The following is a 21320-nucleotide window of genomic DNA, read 5'->3' as shown; positions in this document are numbered from 1 at the left end:
AATGGTCAGTATAATCTAGAACACGATGGTTTAATTCCATAAAGGTTCCATATAATCTAGAATGGAATTAATATAACTAGCTATTTAATTCAGAAAAATCAAGATTTTAATCTAGAACATACTGGAGTAAGAATTCTATTCTAAAGAATTGAACCAACAGTACACTTAAGTTCTGCGGAGTACAAATAGGATTCTTCTGACATGGAGTCTAGCATGCTTGTGTTAGCAGCATATGTTTTTGATACCTCAGGACAACTATTTCGTTGAGTTCTGTGAGGTAAAGGGCAGTGAACTTTAGAGGCAGACTGTCATTTGGCCAGCTGCACCTTGCATACAGAAGCCAGCGTGAGTGAAACATTCCTCATATGCCACACACATCCTTCACACTTGTCCCGAAGCCAAAGGCCATGACAGTGCGTGAGGCCAGACTAATTAAACATAACAAGCTGCACATCTTTTTCATTCTACAGCATTAGAAATGTGTGTGTCCGGGCTTGCCAAGAATGCGTGTGCATTTGTGTTCAAGGTACAAACGCGTCGAGGAGTCATATTTTGTTGCTAACGCATACAAATAAACACAACAACTCCAAACACAATGAAAGGCTGTCAAATGTCTACAGGGAATAATAAAACAGGTAGAGTGTGATTGCCGTGTGGTTGATATCATCGGTTTCCCAATTCCCAAACAAAGAGCTGTACAGTTTCATCAATACGATGCTCATCAGAACAGAGCATTCAACAGGACAAAACACGATCAGCCTCACTCTGGAATGTAGGGAATAACATCATCCAAGAGGGACCGGCAAATCATGGCAAGGCAATAAACACAGACAAAGAAAAAATACATAGATTACTAGAGCATTTTCTAAAGAAAATTTGAGTATCACTTTTTGCTACAATGTCAGGATGTTGCTAAATGTTTTAATGCATTCAAAATGTGTTGCTAAGGTCCCACTCTCAAGTTTCTGTGAGATTCTGGTGCCTAAATATAGCTTGGATAAATTATCTATGAGAGAGAAAAAAAAAACTCTGCAATTCCAAGTAGGTGTGACCCCGAAACTAGACATTCACACAGACCTATTTTATCATAATTGTGCCCTTGAGCAAGACCGTTATCCCAAGGTTTCTCACAGAACCTTTCCCTACAATTTGTGTTTTTCAAGTCACTCTGAATAAAAGCACCTGTTAAATGACAGCTAACCAAGATGAAAGCTCACGGTCTGTAAGCCAGGAAAAGGGACATAATAACCAAGCCACTGTGTATGACTAGACATGTGTTGCTTACCCAATTGCTCTCGCAGTTTGTTGATTTGGATGGAAAATTCTTCCCTCTGTTTGATTGCTGCCTCACGCTATATCAAATGACAGAAGAAACGAAACCAAAAATCAGTCAACATGATTCAAACAAAAAAAATAATAATAATAAAATAAAAAGTAAAAGGATAGCTGGCAATAAAATGCCTAACAAAGATTTTAGGGTAAAATAATATATAGTATTAGATTAAAATTACAATGCATAATTTTTGTATAATACTACGGAGCCCCGCACATGGCATGCAGGAAAAAAATAGTAGGCTAAATTGTGTGCACAATTGACTATTTCGTTCCCTCGATTTGCTAAATTGTGCACACGATTTACTAATTCATTCCCTCGATTTGCTAAATCATGCACACGATTTATAAATCGAGAGAACAAATTAGTAAATTGTGTGCACGATTTAGCAAATCGAGGGAACAAATGATCAAATCGATGGAACAAAATAGTAATCATGTGCACGTTTTAGTACATCGAGAGAACAAATTAGTAAATTGTGCGCACGATTTAGCAAATCGAGGGAACGAAATAGTAATCGTGTGCACGTTTTAGTACATCAAGTGAACGAATTAGAAAATTGTGTGCACGATTTATTTATTTTGTTTTGCATGTCATGTGCAGGGCTCCGTATAATACAAATGTTTAATACAAAATTGTGTCATTTTAAATATTTTTAAAAGTATAGCTCGTCACAATGCAATGGTTCTTCAAATGTTTTCAGGTGGCAGATAAATTCATCTGGAAAACAAAAATGAAGGACTACAAACCAGTGTTTTTATCTAAAACGTGGTTTTAATTGAAATCTTTCTGAAATAAATAAAATAAAATATAAATATTAGATTTATATAGACAACTTAAACAGAACAGTTGAAATAAAATTAAGTTGAAGCACTAAAATGACTAAAAAATAAAGATAAGAAATGAAAGATAAATAATAAAAAAACACAATAAAATTACTCAAGCTTAAATTAACATTTAAACATAAAAATAAAAGCCATCTTAAAATAATGATAACTACTATAATAGTATATAATTATATATGATGACAAAATAATCACTGCTGGGGGAGCTAATAATACAAAACAAATACTCTCAATTTTGCAAAAATTAATTTAATTGAAATTAGATACTACTCAGTCAATGAGCTTAAATGAGCCGACTGTTTGTTAAACACATCGTATTAAACATTTTACATAAATGGGTGCAGAGCCAGTGGTGGTTTTGTAGGCAAATTAAACGAGTTTTAATCACAAATTACTGTGAACATACTTAGTAAATTCATGTTATGAATTGATTAATCAGTCATTTAATTTAATGTTGTTACTTCTGTCTATTAAAATTATTTATTTAATCAGCCAACCACCTGGAATCTGGTCATGGACCATCAATGGTGCACAGCTTGAGAACAACTGAACTGCAGGACATTCATTAGAATTTCCCAAAAACCTTGTAAAAGCTCCAGATATGCTTTAATTCAACCTCAAACATACTTTAAAGAGCCAACACATCACATCTGATTCTAACTATGGATAAAACACTCTACAGTTCCCAAGTTTTTGCAATGATATCATGTATTACTCGTGACTCTCAGCTAGACACTGTCAGTATTGGCAGAATGGGTTGTTTTTGTTGGATAACAACCATCTCAATCAGTTTGTTGTCAGCAGGCATGATCAAGGGTCAGTGTGAGACTGTTGTTCCAGGAAAGACGTATGTGTGTGTCTGTGATTAAGCAGCGTGTTACATCAGCCAAACAGCTGTGAGGTGGGAAAATAAACCACACCCCTTCTCCAAATCCCGCCCCCTGGGCCTCAGCAGCAGCTGGTGCATTCCTCACAGCAACATCCCACCTCCTCTGTGCTCACTATCAATCACAGTGGGTGACACAAGGGCTAAAACTGTCAACTTTCCCCAAAGTAAAGTTTCTCTTTTTTCACGAGTGGGAAGAAAGTGGAAGTTGTGTGTGTCCTAGAAAGTATGTGACTGTATAAGGGGTTTCTGGAGGAGAAGTGCAAAATCTGTTAAGTATCCTAGGTGTTTTTTAAGCTGTTTGGATAAGAAGAATTGACGGTGGGAAGGCTAGCTATTACTGAGAGATAAGGAGATAAGATAACAAATTTGCATTATATATAGGACACTGAGGAATGCATGGAATGAGATGAGATGGTTAAAATGGAAAAAGTGATGACAAAGTATTAGAGAAAGAAAGAAAGAAAGAATAATAGTGTTTACCTACAGCTGGGTTCAGGCAGATTAGAGTATGTTTAAAGTCAACATAAAATCAAAATTCACCCTATTCACTTTCCTAATACACATTCCTAGGCTTGTGCATGATTTATAGGTGCACATTATTTCAGAGAAAAATTGTTTGTTGTCACAATCTTTCAACAAAATGTAAAGCGTTTCTCCACCTATGAAACGCCTTTTTTGGCTGCCGTTACTAGGCCTTCTTATTTTTCAGCTTTCTCCAATCTGCAGTCCATTCTGGTGCACTTTTCATGATCCAAACATTTCTAGAAGAAGAAACTTGGATGAAAAATTCAGAATCTAATTTTCTAATTTTCAACATTCAAAATCGAGAAATATTCCTGCCAGTCATGCAGGCAATAAAAGACAGCTCACGCCTTCAGTTGATCACACATCATCAGACAGTGTAGTATATGATTCAATACAGAATTTTGTGTCTAGATGATTTTACTGTCAGTGGTTCTGCCTCGGGGCCCATGAGGGCGGGATTACGCTCATACCTACTCTGTCAGAGAAACCAAAATGCAAAACGGTAGGGTTTTACTAAACACCCCAATCAAACAAAGAGTAGACTTTACATTCACACTTCTCTTTTAAGTTTACCACAGATGTTACAGAGTGATCAAAGCTGAAATTATACATTTGGGTGTATTTAAGACTAACTAATGCAAACTGAATCTGTAGCTTAAGGATAGTGGTGTATGTCCTTAAAAAAAGTCTACACAATCATCTGAGAAACTCCCTACCGAGATTTAAGCATTAAAAAGGCATTCAACCAGTCATGAGCCATGTGACAAGGACATGTCAATGTTGTTGATTCATTATTACGTTTTACTGGTTAGGCAAGCTTAATACCTGACGCTTAACATTTAAGACTAACTAATGCAAACTGAATCTGTAGCTTAAGGATAGTGGTGTATGTCCTTAAAAAAAGTCTACACAATCATCTGAGAAACTCCCTACCGAGATTTAAGCATTAAAAAGGTCAACCAGTCATGAGCCATGTGACAAGGACATGTCAATGTTGTTGATTCATTATTACGTTTTACTGGTTAGGCAAGCTTAATACCTGACGCTTAACATAAAAAAAAAACTGAATTACTTGTTTGTTGTACTTTCAGTTTTAGTAATAATTTTCTGAGACATCCTAAGAGAATAATTATGTTCTTTTCAACTCTAGGACTATCCTGCTATTATTTCTGGTAGTACGGAGTGTTTACCTTATGGTTATTTGGATTATTCAGACCAGTGAGAACCCTTAAATACTTAGTTACACCTAGTGATTGACAGCTCCTTTAGATCTGCAAATATTTGCAGACCGAAAGAAGGCGAATAGAGCTTAGCACTCTGACAAATCTGTACCCAGGATACAGCCAATCACAAAATAGAGGGCTTTTACAGACACTCCCTCCCAGGTATTTGATCATGCCAGGCCCTATACTTAGAGTTTGATGGCTCTGACATTTAGTCAAAGAGACCCCAAAGAGACGGTCAGTTTCCTCTTCTTCCTGTGTGGCTTGCTTGCATATTTAGATAGTCTGAACGGCAACGAACTACATGAAATTCGATTTGTGTGAATCCGTTTCGAGCTACATTCGTATGTGGTTTGGAATCCTATTTAAATCGCATTCCTGGAAATCCGTTTCAGTCTGACCGGTCAGATCGGATTTAGCCTAGCTTTTTCACGTTTTCACGCCACGTAAAACCTAAAAAACGTTAGACGTTTTTGTAGAAAACATAATGAAAGTTTTTGCAGAAACAAGCTTGTGTTGTTGCGAACTGCAAGGCAAATGCAAAAAGACAATATACTGCTAGTATACGCACCTCTTTGAGTTTTGAAACCAGCGGAGACGGCAGCACAGAATAAAGCCGCACATTCCAGCTTCCTGCGTTTCTGCCGCTGCCTCAATGCACATTCCGTAAAATGAAAGAGCGCGTACGGACACACAAATCAGATATGAACAGTTGCGATACACAGTGTGGACAGTCAGTCGTCTGATATGCACGGATATGCACAAAATCGGATTTAGGCTGACAGTCTGAACGAGGCTATAGAGCCACAATAGAATTCTAGATATTTTTAATTGTAAAGTTTCCGTATAACTTAATGAGAAAGATAATCAGTCCAACTAAAGAAAATTCTTAAATGATCATAAATTATCGCTTTATCTCACACAGTCTCATATAAAACACCACTATGGGTAGCTCTCTGTCAGAGACCACCCTGCTAAAAGATCAATAATGTGCTGAATAGCAATGTAATCACACCACTACAAGAAAGTAAAGCAGAAAATTAATGAGGAGAAAACCTGCACAAAGAAATATGTACACAGAAATAAAGAGAAAATATTGAACAGTAAAACTCTCCAACCTCGCTGAAGATGTGCTGCACAACCAGGGCGAGAGCCTCCAGGCGGCGATTGCCGTTAGCGATGAGTTTACGGAGGTGCAGGATGCATTGACACTTCTTCTCATTTTGAAGACGAAGATCTCTCTCTTCCTCTTCCTCCATCGCTCCTCCTTGACTAGCTGGGCTGTGCTGCTGTGTCCGTCCAGCTGTGGCCCCTGCAGCTTTGGGCCCTTTGGAGCTCTTGTCCACTGTAAAAGAGCGCGTGTTCAGTGTGGTCATTACGTTCAGCATTATTTCACAGTCCAGAATCACATATTCTCCTCAGTTCAACCAGTAAGCAAAAAACTGCATTCACTCATCGTAAGAAAGAAATAAGCATGACTAATAGGAAAGCGCTGCAACAAAAGCTTTAATTCAGTCACACAAACAACATACGCCCTCTCTTGTAATAAGTCCTAGTGCATGCTGGGATTGAATCTTAATAATAATGCACTAAGGTCCAGAGAGCACATTAAGAGTGCATTAGAAAGAGAGAGAGAGAGCGAGAGAGAGAGAGAGAGAGAGAGAGAGAGAGAGATTGTGTGTGTGTGTTTGTGTATTGAGAGTGCATTTTGGTCTCATCTTCTACTGGCTAACTGAAGTCAAAGAAAGGTTTCACATCCCATAATCTGTGAAGAACATTGACTAACAGATTTCTCATGCGGAAAAATAAATAAATAAAAATAAATAAATAAAATTCAGTATATCATCTATACCAAACATTTTCACCTTACTAAATCAAATGTCTGGGGTTCTTTTTTAGTTATTCACCTTCCCAATTACTATCAATTATACAAAAGACACAGAAGCGTATATATGTATATGATTGCAAGCTGTTCCACAATTATTAATCACTTTTTAACTTTTTCAGTTTACTTAAATAGTCCAAATAAATTAATACAGTTTATATTAAAATATACCATGTAGTCTCCAAATATATGACGTCATAAAATGTATAATAATTATACAAGAATTAGAAAAATAATGTGATGCTGTCATTGCTTCACGTGTAAATTCCACATATATAATCTCTCTTATGTCTTAAAGGGGTCATATGATGCGATTTCAATTTTTCCTCTCTCTTTGGAGTGTTACAAGCTCTTAGTGCATAAAGAAGATCTGTAAAGTTGCAAAGACTAAAGTCTCAAATCCAAAGAGATATTCTTTATAAAAGTTAAGAGTCAGCCACACCTACCTAAAATGGCTCGTTCTAACACGCCCCCACATGTCTACATCACGATGTGGGAAGATTTGCATAACGCCGCCCAAATGTTCCCGCAAAGAAAGAAGGCATAACTTTTATTCTCGCTGTAGTATTGTTGCCACCGCCGCCGCCATGTCGTGAAGGCGCTGAGTGTTTCGTTGTGAAAGCGAAACTACTTTGTTTGGTCTTCCAAAAGAGGACGATATCCGCTTCGTCATGCCTAGAGCTGATCCGTGCTGGTCGCTGAGGAAATACTTCAACTTCGGACTGTGGATCGCCGGATCGGCTTTCACCGTGAACGAAGCGGAGTCCAGCCCGGGTCGTCACATGTGGTTGCCGCAGGCATCACAGTATGGTAAGGGACGTAACATTTCCGTCACACGCTTTCAGACCGATGAGCTTTGTAAAAATCGACGCGTTTCAGAAAGGCGGGGCATAGAGGAGAAACAATAATGTACAGTATGTGGAAAATAATGTGTTTTTTGAACCTTAAACCGCATAAACACATTGCATTACACCAAATAGACAAAATAATGTAATTTTTAGCAGCATCATATGACCCCTTTAATTAGATATTTAAAGCATAAACATGAAGATAAAGACAGATAAAGGCTGGATATATCTGTCCATAATTTTGGTATTCAGTTGGCTTCTCTCAAACTTCCAGGACTGTGTATGACATTTAACAAGAACTGTAATTTAGTCCTTGTTTGAATGCAATCTGTATTACTTAGCAACCTTAAAATATCCCACACACAAATCTGCCAAGTAACCACAACAGACACAAAAGCAGGAAAAGTTGAAGAGTACAAATTGAATATTAGCTATTGCTGAGAACTCCCATTCCCTAGTGGACTGCTTTGACAGCTGGCCTGAAAGGAACAGTTCACCCAAAAAATGAAAATTGCTTCATCACTATAGGGGTGTGGATTTTAAAGGTAGGCAGAAAATACATTTGATTCACGATTCATAAACTCTCAGAAAAAATAGGGTACAAAAGTTGTCACTGAGTAAACCTTTGTAACTAAAGTTTACATATCACTATCTAAAAGGTACATATGAGTACTTTTGAAAGGGAACCAGCCAAGTGACAGCTTTTGTCCTTTTTTTCTGAGAGTGTAAATTTTCGGTTTGATTCAGGAAAGATTTTTGTACATTCAGAATGATTTGATTTAATCAGATTACCAATAATAGTAGTGTTTATATATTTTAAAATATTGAATTATATTTTACAGAAATACAATTGATCTGATTTTTAGCATTTTTAATCGCTTCTTGACCACCAAAACAAATGATTCACGATTCAAAAATCCATGTTTCAAGATCAGTGTGGCTTCAGAATATTGAATGTAGCTGAATACATCTGTAAGATTTGTGAGAAATGATGACAGAATTCACATTTTTGGGTGAGCTATCCCTTTAAAACACCTTCCATGAATCAGATAGTCTCTCTGATGCCCCCTGCTGGCACATATTATTTAGACTGTAGTTGACCCTCAGATTCTGCTTTTACAGTCACATAGTTTCTTATAACTTTCTTGGAAATGAAGTTACACAAAACAAATCATCTACAAATCATGTATCACTCTTAATGAAAAGAGAGTTTTGAAGTGAAGTGTCAATATAGCAATATAGCATCAAGCGCCTGTAGAAATCACACACACACACACACCATTTATATTAATCTTTAATCTCTTCCGCTATGTGCATCAAAGAATAAGCACACTCATAGACATCATGTGGATTAAATAAAAATGTCTAGTCTTTCTTTATTCCGACTATTAATTGCATCCAACTAAATAAACAGAAATATGTAATCCTATTTTTGATAAATGCACAATCATTAAAATGCTCGTCGGTCAGATATTTCCTATCTTTCTTTTTTACACCTAATACAAAACCATATTCTTTCTAAACCTGGAAGTCCAAACCCAAATGCACAAGTGATGTATAATGCAAAGATCACATGACGAATGGCCCTGTTAAATTATTTAAACGCAGGCTTGAAATAGAGAGATTGCTGCAGTCTTTTTTGGCAGTCCTTAAATAACTGTAGCTCAGTGTTAAACAGTGCCCTTGCCTGTGGTCACAAGACCACATCTGCCCCCACAGGACTGTCATCTGCTCAGCTCTGATCATATCACTGCTGACCTCAGATACTTCGCAACTATGGATATCATTGTGGCACGGGGATACATTTTGTCCTCAATATCCTTATAAAACTGTACAGTGGTAGTATTGAGGCACTAAATGAAAATTTTGATAAATACCATGATACTGAATCATTACCACATTTATATGGCATGGTATTTACATGGTACTCTAGAATACCATGAAATTACCATGGAACAATTGAAATGGCATATATATTAAATCATTTGAGTTTTTAAATATTTTATTTTTGACAATTTCTTGTACCTTTTAAACTTAACAAAAATACATGTCTGAAAAACATTTTAAAAATGTAGGTCTATTTCAAATGTTTTATTTTCCTATGCATTACATTTTGTAATTTAAACCAAACCTAAAAATGATTGTTTACAGCATATATATATTTTTCTGAAAAGTAAAATAAAATCTCTAACAAAATGTATTTAAGTAAATTTTAGTTAATACATTTGAACTTTTAGTAATTTTTCTACATTATATTTTTCCCATTTTTGTATATTCTGAAATTAACAAAGTACATATATAAATATCTAAATAGATTATTTAAAAAAATTAAAAGCTTTTAAATTATATAAATTAACTTTATATCATTTTGTAATTTAAACCAAACCTTTAAAACTGTAATAAATTCCATTAGACATCATATATTTTACTATATATTGTTCTAAAAATTAAATAAATAAATACAATCTGTAAAAAAAATTATTTTAAATAATTTTTATTTTTTGTAAATTTTACATTTCAGCAATTTTTCCAGATTATATTTTTGCCTATGTCTTATATTTTTTAATTGACAAAATACATATATAACAATCTAAAAAAATAGCATTATCTCAGTTTTTAAAAAAAATTTTTAACTAAACCTTTAAAACTGTAAAAATGCTTGTTTGCAGCACATATTTACAAAATGATTCAAATATATTTTGGCCAGAGATTTTTTTTTCTTTTGCTATATGGGATAGTTCTAGTATGGTACTGTGTGTCCAAACAAAACCATGATAACATATATTAAAAATAATAGTAATAATGAAACCTAATACAAAAGGGAGTTTAATTCAAAGTCTAATTGATTTTTTTTTCCCAGCCTAAAATTATCTTCCTAAAAATGCTGTTTCGGTGAACAAAAAGTACTGTAGTGGTATAGTGGTACCATGACAAAGTGCTACTTAGATATCTGATTACCATATACCATGGCATTTGTATGATACCCCAAGATACAGTATATTGTAGAATACTACATATTCTGTGGACCATGGACCATAAAATGGTAAATGCTCAAATAAACATAGTGAATTAATTTAGTTGGTTGATTGAGTCATATTAAATAATGATTTTTACCTCATGACAACATTTTTATCATGTACTATTTTTGTTAGCATTAAAGGGGTCATGAACTGAGAAATCAAGCTTCCCTTGATCTTTTGACATATAAGAGGTCATCGTGCTATAAAAACATCCTGTAAGTTTCAGAACTCAAAACTTTCTTGTTAGTCTAAAAAGGTTGTGGAATGTGCCACTTTATGACATAATAGTGTTGCTAAACTCCGCCTCTGCAGAAGATGATCAACACCTGCTTCTACATCACTGCCTGTTTAGCCCCGCCCACCGATTCGCACGTGTAGGGTAAATAACGAGAGAGGCAAACGCAGGTCAACGCAGAAACCAAACGATAAACTTTATTTGATTAACTTTATTTTTTAATGAAGTTCCAGACCACGTCAGTAAGAACTTGGTCCTTTGTTTACTTCATTTGACCACAGAGTCCTTTACAAACAAGGCACAATTCGATGCAGGATTTTCAGAAAGATTGAAACTAAAAGACGACGGCACTGTCCCGAATATATTGGATACGACAGTAATGTCGTAACACACAAGTGAGAGTAACTGTTTTTATAACGTACTCACTATTGCTTTGTCTGTTATTATAGATTGTTTGAGTATTTATGCGTTTTTAACCTAAATCACAGCAGCATCCATCTATGAAGGATGTAGGCTGTAAACATACACAAATGTTAGCCAATCATAGCAGTGGGTGTTTACTTCCGAGACTACAATTCACCATGCAAACAGGGCGTTCTGATGAGCGAGGTCAAAACAGGACAGAAAATAGCCTATTACTTCTAGATTATGATGCTTTTTGGTGTAAAAGTCTTGATAACATTATAAGTGGACCTCAGGAACAGTACAAAATAAAAAACAAAGGCAGTTCATGCCCCCTTTAAACAATTGAAATGATATAGCTTTTGAGCAACCATTTTCCAGTCCAAAGTTGACTAAATGAGATCTGTCATGACATTTTGGTCGTTACCTATCCAAGCATGGCTGGAAAGACAGACAGAAAGCGGCCAGTCTGCTGCGGCGAGAGAGCGACATCCAGGGCCTGCGGTAGAATGATATACCACCATCACAACCTCAATCAAAATTATTTACTTTACTGTTTATTAATTCTTTAGATATGAAGGTTAGAAATGGGATAAACAAGGGATTTGGCTCACTGGAAATTCAAAGGGAGTATCTGAAGAGGACAAGTGTGATTACACACACAAAAACACACATATATTTGGATTCTCTGTGGATCCCATTGGATATTAAGGACTTGGGATATCCTGTTTGTCGCCCAAACTCAAATTGTCTTAAATTAGTACCTCAAGGTCTCTAAGACTATATGTCCCTATATATGTCCCTGGTTCAGGTCTCTGCTATATATATATATATATATATATTCATATTTCTTTCAATATATTTTTTTCAAAATTGTAAGAACACTGGAGGTAATGTACTGACAGACTTGAGCTGATAAAGCAACAGTTACTAAAAAAACTATCTGAGAGATAAACACATGATGAATGAAAAAAATATCGATTAGGTCAGTAAGAGAAGACAGACCTCATCAAGAGAACTATGAACTACACTTTGAGAAATTGCTACATTAATCTCCATGACTGAAATTCTCCAACAGATACATAGAAAGAGAGAGACAGAAAGAAAGAGAAACAGATAGAAAGGGAGAGAGCACCCTTACAGTAACCATAACCTAAATTTTCATTTGACAGAAAGAAGGAGGGCGGTGGAGAATTTCAATTGGGGAGAGGTGAAATTCAGTTATTAAACCCTAAAATGCGTAACCAAAAACACAGAAACACACATCCTAGCATCCTAGTCTTTACCGTCTTGACACAACACACACACACAATTACATCAATCTCTGCTTTATTTACTCCCAGTAAAAAAATCAATATATCAATACAGTATATGGTTCCACTCGTTTATGCAAACACTTAATAAATATGCTGTTTACGTATTACTATAAGGATGCAGGCATAGCATAGATAAACATATTAAAAACACAGCAAGCAGTTTCTATTTATGGCACTGCACATGGTGCCCTCTGACACAGGCATCACTCACTAAAGATCACGCGACCGGCCTTTCACTACATTACACACACACGCAAACCCACAAACACACACGGTTCTTTGTAAGCATCTTCTGTAAAAAGAACCAATAGTGAAGGCTGCCACACACTCCTCAAAGCACGGCTGGAACAACGGTAACTATGGAGAGACGGGTGTCAAAAGGAGAAAAATGGGAGGGGGAAGGGGTGTATGGTGAGAGAGAGATGAAGGGAGAGATTGAGAGATGGAGGAAGGGAGAGAAGAGGTTTTCCAACCTGCATGGAACACCACCGTGGTCTTCTTGCATCTCGGCAGTAGCTGGAGATTGCGGAATAGTCCCTTAGCCGTGAGCTTCACATGGAAGTTTGATAGGGAAAGTCTCGGAGACCATAACATGACCTTCAACGTCCAAACAGGGGAGAGTAAATCCTCCACAAAATATAGGGGGGGGGGGGAAATCAAGAAATTTCCGTAAAATAAAAAACTATATATTAAAATAAAATGTTCACTATATAAAAATCTCTGATCTCTTGTCACATTCCAATGCTAAAGTCTTCTTAGGGTGAGAGGGAAAATTCCAAATATGAAGCAGGTAAAAAATATAAGCGAAAAATAAGAAGAAAAAACTGGAAAAAATATCAGTGTTGCTATTTTTAAGTCTCCAAATCTCTCAAAAAATGCTAAAAATACTGATGCTGCCACAGAATGTGTAGCTCTTGTGGGAACGGCCACTCTGTTCAGCGGTATCCTCTTGGATGCTGAACCATCCAGTGTCTCATATATTCTCCTCCTCCTCTCTCTCTCTTGCAAATGTGCACACGCTAATCCTTTATGTGTGTTGCACATGCACACACACACACACCCACACACACACACACACACACACACACAAAGCCAAGCTCTGTGCAGCTTGACACACACTCGTGCACTCAGAAGGGGGGCGGGATGGAGGGAGAGAGGCAATGTAAGAGGGAAGGGGAGGGAGATTGCACAGAGTGTGGAGTAGGCAGTTTATGAGTAACGTCGTTCTCTCACTCCCACTCTCTTGGCTACAGTACGGGTATGATTGTGGTATGAGGATGGAAGATGCTGCATTTGAAGATTATAGCTTGTGATTTACAATTACACTGCAAAAAATTAATTTCTTAATCAGTATTTTTGTTTTGAATAATACATCTAAACTTCACTGAAACAAAATACATTCATTTGAGCAAAATTGTGTAAAAAATAGAATAAATTTGAATTAAATGTACCCCCCCCCCTTCATTTTAAGTGATTTAAATGTAACAATTTGGTGAGGATTTTGCTTAAAACAAGAAAAACACCAATGAGGTAAGAAAAAAAATGTAATTAAAGATATATTCTCTGAAAAAAATCTTACTGTATAATTTCTGTATATTTTTTAAAGGATGCTTAGATGACTTTAACAGAATTTCACTAAACAATGAAAGCTAATGGAGTCCAATGTTGGCTCCCACTGACTTTCATTATATGGGCAGAAAGAAAATTTCAAAATATATGTTCCACAGTAGAAATAAAGTCATACAGTCTGCAATGGCACGTGGGTGAGAAAATGATGACAGCATTTTCATCTGTTGGTGAAGTATTCCTTTAACTAATTAATTTTATTGAATACTTAAACACTGAAATCCTACATTCTCTCAGAATTCTTTGGTCATTTTTCATATTTCATAGACTTTAAGCCTTATTAGTCCCTAATCTGACCTTATGTCATCTTCTTCCTTTTTATTCTTCTTCTTTCCCTCTTTTCCAGGTGCCTTCTCTCAGACATCTATTTAACATTTATGTATCTTCCAAGCAGCAGGCTTCCTGAATGGATGCCTTTGTTGGATAAAAAAAAAAAGAGAGAGAGAGAGAGAGAGAGAGAGAGAGAGAGAGAGAGAGAGTAACAAGCGCCTCGGAATACTGATGAGTGACATTGTTGAATAGAGAGACGTCAAGCAGCACATGAACGGCTGTGTCCTGACACTATTGTGCTTCCTTATTCACCACTAAAGGCCAACAGCTGCATGGTCATAGCAACATAAATTAGCAACAGTCAAGGGGTGGAGATGGTGCTTGTGGGTAAAATTATGTTAAAGTCAAGTTGTTTTTAAGTAAAACAAGACAGAAAGGACAGAAATACCAAGAAATGTGCATTGGTTGGGTAAACTTGTTGTGAATGTGAGTGGAATTTTGGCTTGAGGATGTCTGTGGCATTTATTTTCTGCAAAGAGACACTGCAGAGAAAGTCACACTATAGGGTGCTATAAGGTTTACAACAAATCAAGGAAATGGGGTTATTAGCCTACTGATTGCCACCATTGATGGACACATTTTCTTAATACCGGTAATATTAAAAATATCTGTATGACATTATATTCTGCAGTTCTTCCCTGTTGTACCGAATATCTATACTTTTCAAATTATCATATCGAAGTTAGAAATTCAAATATTGTGACGAAATTAATTTTGTAGGGTGCCACAAGTTTGTTAAAATTTCCAAAGGGTGCCGCGACTAAAAAAAGGTTGGGAAACACTGATCTAGAGCACTCTATAATCCTTTAAAAAATATATAAAAATTAATAAACATTTCCTCTCGCTCATGAAGCTTCCTTCCTTTACCAGACAATAAATTATTCCATTCACTTACTTTCATATATAAATAAATATATGTTTTCTTCAGTTAATGTTTTCACCCTTTGTAATAGTCGTGTAAAAATCCATCAGTTGTCCTAAGTGTGAAAAGATGGATCTCAAAATCATAGTCACTGTTGTAAATGGTTCAAATACGCAGAATATGCTGGAAAACCAAAGCTTGTGCAGGACCTGGAGAATTTTTCTGAAGAAAAGCGGGCGGATTAACTGCTCAGAACAAACAAGGGACTCATGAACAACTCATCACAAAAAAAACAGTTGTGGATCATTCAGGTAACATCAAAAATGTAAAGTTCACTTACTTTTTCCAAAGCACTGTGAATGTTTAATGAGATGTGTTCAATAAACACATTGAAGATTATAACTGTACGTGTGTTGTTAGTGTAAGCACATTGTGTGTTTACACTTTACGACCAATTAAAGCAGAAAACCAACCAATTCCAATGGGTTCACAGAGTTTTTCTTGCTACTGTGTGTGAGAGAAATGCATGAGCACAGATATAGAGAAATCCACTGTTCAGTCATTCGATAAATACTATATCCTACGGTCATATTTATGTTTTGCTTAACCACCAAATTATTTCCAATATGTAGTACAGTGAGTGAATTAAATCCACAATTGAACCTACTTCACATAGCACATACACACCACAAAGCTTTGGGAGTGACAACACCTGAAAAGGCGATGACTTAAGTGATAGCACGGACGCAAACAGTTTAAGCTAGACTACTTTTGATAATGCAGCAGTGGTAGAGTGTACAGTATGGATACAGACAGTATAAAGTTGAAAAGAACATCATCTAATTCAAATAGAAATCTCCTTTTTAACATTATAAATGTCTTTACTGTCACTTTTGATCAATTTAATGTGCTTGCTCAATAAAAGCATTAATTTCTTCCAAAAACATCTTACTGACCCCAAACTTTTCATTGGTAATGTATATTAAGGATTTTTGTGATTATTTTTTTATTGTTTTCAGAGAATTTGTTGCACTTGCGCTTAAACCAAAAATCAAAACCTAAAAAATAAATCATTTTTTAATCCGGATGACATACAGTAATATATCCAAGGTATATTTTCTCAAAAGCATCTTAACATTTTATGGCAAGTTTGCTTCAAGGGTAATTTTTTATCTTGTTTTAAGGATGTTTATGGAGTTATAAACAATGTTTTGTTTCTGATTTGGATGATCTCTCTTTAACTTTCCATATTAAAAGATCTAATCTAATCTATTTGTATCAGCAGCTGTTACTCTAACAATAGAGTGGCACTATACACAAATGAATTAGGGTATTCAAATCTTTTAAAAAACCTATTAGGAGGGGTGTGTATGGCAGTAATCAGATTGTGGTTCTGAACTAAAATGACATCATGCAGTGTCATTAGCTTAAGACAATCAGAGATCTCCCACTGATTATAGAAGATCTGACGACAGGACAGTGAGCTTCACTTTGAGGCTGTTTTGATGTGTAAATAATAAATGATGAATGTGGACTGATACGTATATGAAAGTAAGTGTGGGCGTTAGAGAGAATGAGTGAGATTAGAAGGTACTAAACTCAACATGCATGTTTCTCTCACCTGCCACTGGTTTAGACAGTGTGGAGCTTGCTCTGCTGCGGTGACCTGATACAGGTTTGCTAACTAGAGACTTTCCTTGAATCTGGGATGCCGGTGGTTGTTTGATAGACTTATCCTCACTCTTTATCCCTTCAGCAGGAACTGATTAAAGAGAAATCATCACATCACATTATAAAGCAACAGTACAATAAAACATTATTCTTAATTAGTATTTTGCCTTGTTTTAAATACCAACACATCCACAAAATCAAACATTTACCTAAGAAGCAAAATTGCATAAGGTATTAAGTTTTGTTTTCAGAAAATATGTCTTGAATATAAATGAACTTGTCTTGTTTCATGTCAAATTGTATTTTTATTAAATGTATTAATATTTGTTTTTAAGTTTAAGTTTAGAATAAAGTTAAATAATGTATCTATATGCAAAAACATGCCACCCATTAAGGAACTCAAATAAAGGCCCAATTTGGTAATTCTTCAAATGATTCAATATGTCCATAAAAATGCTATTAGCAAAAGACTAGCAAAGCTCAGCAATTAGTCCCACAACACAACAACGTGATTACTTCATTTTGTTGTGAATTTCCTTTGAAAACCTTCTTTAGTCACTAGCCAAACACATTCACATGCATTCCTACTGAAAGTAGATCTCATTGCTCCAAGTTACCATGACAACTCAGTGGCTATCTTGATCATTCTTGAATTTGAGTTCAGAGTGTGGGACATCAGGAGAGTGTGGGAATAAACTAACCATGATTCTGAGAGGGTGTAATGCAGAGGATGCTGTGATTAATGTCTACAACATAGATTTGGGAATGGCAGAGGTTGCATTGTATATGACTTGTTCACAGTCACTGCTAAACTCAGAGCAGATGTGACCTTTGAACTCTGAGGGCAGTCTGAGCTCTGAAGATTTTATTAAGGCTCAAAGAGAAAGTGTGAGAAACCAAGGTACTATATATCATATGAATGTGGCAATGCCTGATTACCATATTCATGTTTCATCTGCATCTCAAGTAAATGTATCTTGTGTATTGTTTCTTCAAAATACTGATTAAGAAATTGATTTATTCAGCATGTGAAAATGGAAAGCATGTACAGTAGTTTAGGACTAAGTATGTACTTAAAAAGCTTGAGATTAAGATGGTGACTTGAACTCTTCACAGACACGCACCTTTGTTTACAGCAATATTGTTGCTTTCGCTGATTGTACTTCCCAGTGATGAGGAGCTGGGGCTTGTGGGTAGGCCTTTGACAGGCAGTTTGGAAGAGGCAGCTTTCTGAGGACCCTTACAAGAAGGGCTGGAAACAGACGTGGGGCTGCAGGGTACTGCGGACTTGTCTGTGCTACGCATCCTTGGAATACCTGAAAGAGAAAAGTTATAATTCAATTCTACTTGAAATCTTCAGTGATAGCAAAGCATTTTCCAGCTAAACAGGATATGTTTTCATAGTGGTTCTATTCAGCCAGCTGCACTCACAGTGTGTTAAATTATTTAATATAGCTTGCATTTATATATAGCATACAGATGTGCATTCAGCCATGCTGATCTTGAGCACTTCCATACACATATTAATTCTGCTTTAAAAATAGCTGACTTATGAGATGTCAAAATGTTCATGCATACAATCAGATATGATTATAGATGACCCTGACTGACGTGTGTGTCAATAAATGTATTTTTCTATACTGATCACTTTTCCTCTCTAGCTTGTAAAAGATTTAAGTATCAAGAAGATCAGCATTGTGCTGTAATCTAGAACGTAATTATAAAATATGACATAGCTTGAATCGATGTTTGTTTTTTTGAGAAAATGATTTAGTAAGGTGCCTTAAATGGCTGGTATGCTACTCATATAACATTTGCAGTTATTTATTGATGTATTTTTACTAATTTTGTTTTCCCAGTCTAATACGTGTAGAAAAAGCTAAACTAAGTATGTACCACCACAGTATTTCTGGGAAGTTTGTGCTGGGTTTGTGTCTTTTTCTTCGTGAATATCTGAGAGTTTCCTGTATCCTGTTTCTCTTTTCTCACAACAGATCATTTCCTATGTGCAAGAACACTTGTTTGACTCCAGTGGGTAGAAGCTCTGTATGTTTTTTTATGAATTAAAGAGCGAGCGAGAGAACACCTCACACAAGCACATCCTGTACATAACGTAAGGTCTTCTGGGGGCACTGCTATGGAAACCAACCAACACAAATACACATCATGTCAGCTGGTGTATTTACATGCATGTTTGAATCTGTTGGTGTGGTACAGTGAGATTCCTCACTTTCTCCAGAGTCTGGTCCAGAAACCACTCTCTGAACCCCCTGCTCTTTCCTATGTTTTTGAAATAAGTGTTAAATTCAACAGCAGTGGGGCCCATAATTGAGATATATGCCACCTGTTGGAGAACACATGGTACTACATTTTGCTTGTTCACCACCAGGCAAAGTCTGACTTTGGGTTTTTAATCTGCAAGTGGGTTTATCTGATCACTCATGGAAATCTGCAACTCTACAAGAAGATTAGGAAAGAAAACAACAACAGAAAAAGGTGGAGTGGTGCAGCTAAATCTGTGTGGCTAAACGAATCGATCATGCAAAACAGTGCCATTTATACATTACATTTCATATATAAATGTATATATATGTGGTCTCTGTGGAGAAACAAGACGACGATTGTCTAGGAGAAATGTGACCTTCTCTGCTTCATTCAATTCTACTTTTCATTGACACTGAAACATGACACACACAAACATATAGAATATGGCCCCTGAAACCACATGCACCCAAACATATCCCTGCATCAACTTGTAATTAAAGAAAGAGCAAACACGCAAAAGAAACAGAGAAAGAAAAGGGTATCTCACAGAGGAAGGTTAAGTTACAGGATAACCCAAAACTTTTCAAAAGTGTAGACATGCACACACATACACGCAGTGAGCACAATAAGACATGTCTTTTTTCTGACCAGAACAGGAAAACTGCCTTAGGCTACACACACAAATAAATGGACAGACATACATACGACAGGATGGAGGGAAATAGAGAAATGACAAAGAGCGATAGAGATGAATGGACAATATGAGAGAGGAAACTCAAGTTTAAGTGTGAAGTGTTAAACTCAAGTGTGTTATGGCTTTAAAAAATGAACACGTGGCTACAGAAAGAGAGGAGAGTAGTGTAACACTGCACAGTTCTGCAGGCTTATTAACACCAGCTTTATTATTATTTATTAACCGACTACTAAGGACATCTCATAGACCTTATGGTTTTTATATGGAGGTAATTCTATTTGCTAAACCCCAAACTTAATTCTCACACAAACTTGTTGATATCAATTGATTAAAAAAAATCCTATTTATGATCATTTAAAACTAGGTTTTTGACGTGTTAGGGGAAAAAATTTAAATTTAAAAGTTAAATCTGACAAAACCTCTTTTTTGGGGACATTTATAAAAGTGAGTCATAAATAAAGTCAGTTTTTTTACTAAACAGTGCAAAAAACCAACGTTACTTATATATTTTTTATTTCATTATATTATCATTAGGAAATAATAAAATATATACACTACCATTCAAAAGTTTCGAGGTCGGTATTTTTTATGTTTTTTAAAGAAGTGTCTTTTGCTTACCAAGGCTGCATTTACTAGATCAAAAATACAGTAAATCAGTATTGTGATATATTATTTAAATTTAATGTAGCTGTTTTATATTTTAATATTTAAAATTGTAATTTATGGCAAAGCTGGATTTTCAACAGCCATTTGGTTCTTAATATTATCACTGTTGAAAACAGTGTCTATATTTTAGAATCTTTTTTCTGGGAAGTGTAATAATATTTTTTTCAGGAATCTTAAAAGAAGAGAAAGTTCAAAATAACAGCATTTTTTTAAATAGACATCTTTATGGTCACTTTTAATCAATGTCTTTACTGTCACTTGTTCTGTAACAATTTAATGTGTCCTTTCTGAATAATTCAATTTCTTAAAAAAAAAAAATCTTTTGAATGGTTGTGTAATAAAATAAAGGTGTACAATTTGTAAATAAATAAATATAGTATTTTATAGTAGTCGAGAGAAATTATAATCAGCGTTATATAAAAATAATATGTACACACATTTAAAAACCACAACATTGCAAACTGTTTCGAAAATGTGCGTCAGGCAGACAGTAAATTTCAGTTTCTTTACTGAATTGTGACAGTCATGCTGGTAAAATAATCACACCTACAATATCAGTATAAGCTGGAAACAAATCTACAGCTCTGCCACTGTAGCGTTCACTCTGTCTACTTCCTTAAACAATGCTTTGAGATTTTGTTCTGTGCATGTGGCGTGTTAAAACAAGCAAAGCTCACCAGCCGGC

The 21320-nt window shown here is 35.7% G+C and overlaps 1 pseudogene; it reads right to left on the bottom strand.

Moving 5' to 3' along the window:
• Positions 1 to 21320, bottom strand: part of LOC107554390 (microtubule-associated tumor suppressor 1 homolog) — a 38796-nt pseudogene that overhangs the window by 4604 nt on the left and 12872 nt on the right.

Source organism: Sinocyclocheilus grahami, unplaced genomic scaffold, assembly GCF_001515645.1.
Source record: "Sinocyclocheilus grahami isolate Dianchi unplaced genomic scaffold, SAMN03320097.WGS_v1.1 scaffold500.1, whole genome shotgun sequence".
In the NCBI taxonomy this organism is placed as follows: domain Eukaryota; kingdom Metazoa; phylum Chordata; class Actinopteri; order Cypriniformes; family Cyprinidae; genus Sinocyclocheilus; species Sinocyclocheilus grahami.
The sequence above is the reverse complement of the archived record's forward strand: the minus strand, read 5'-3'. Positions and strand labels throughout refer to the sequence as shown.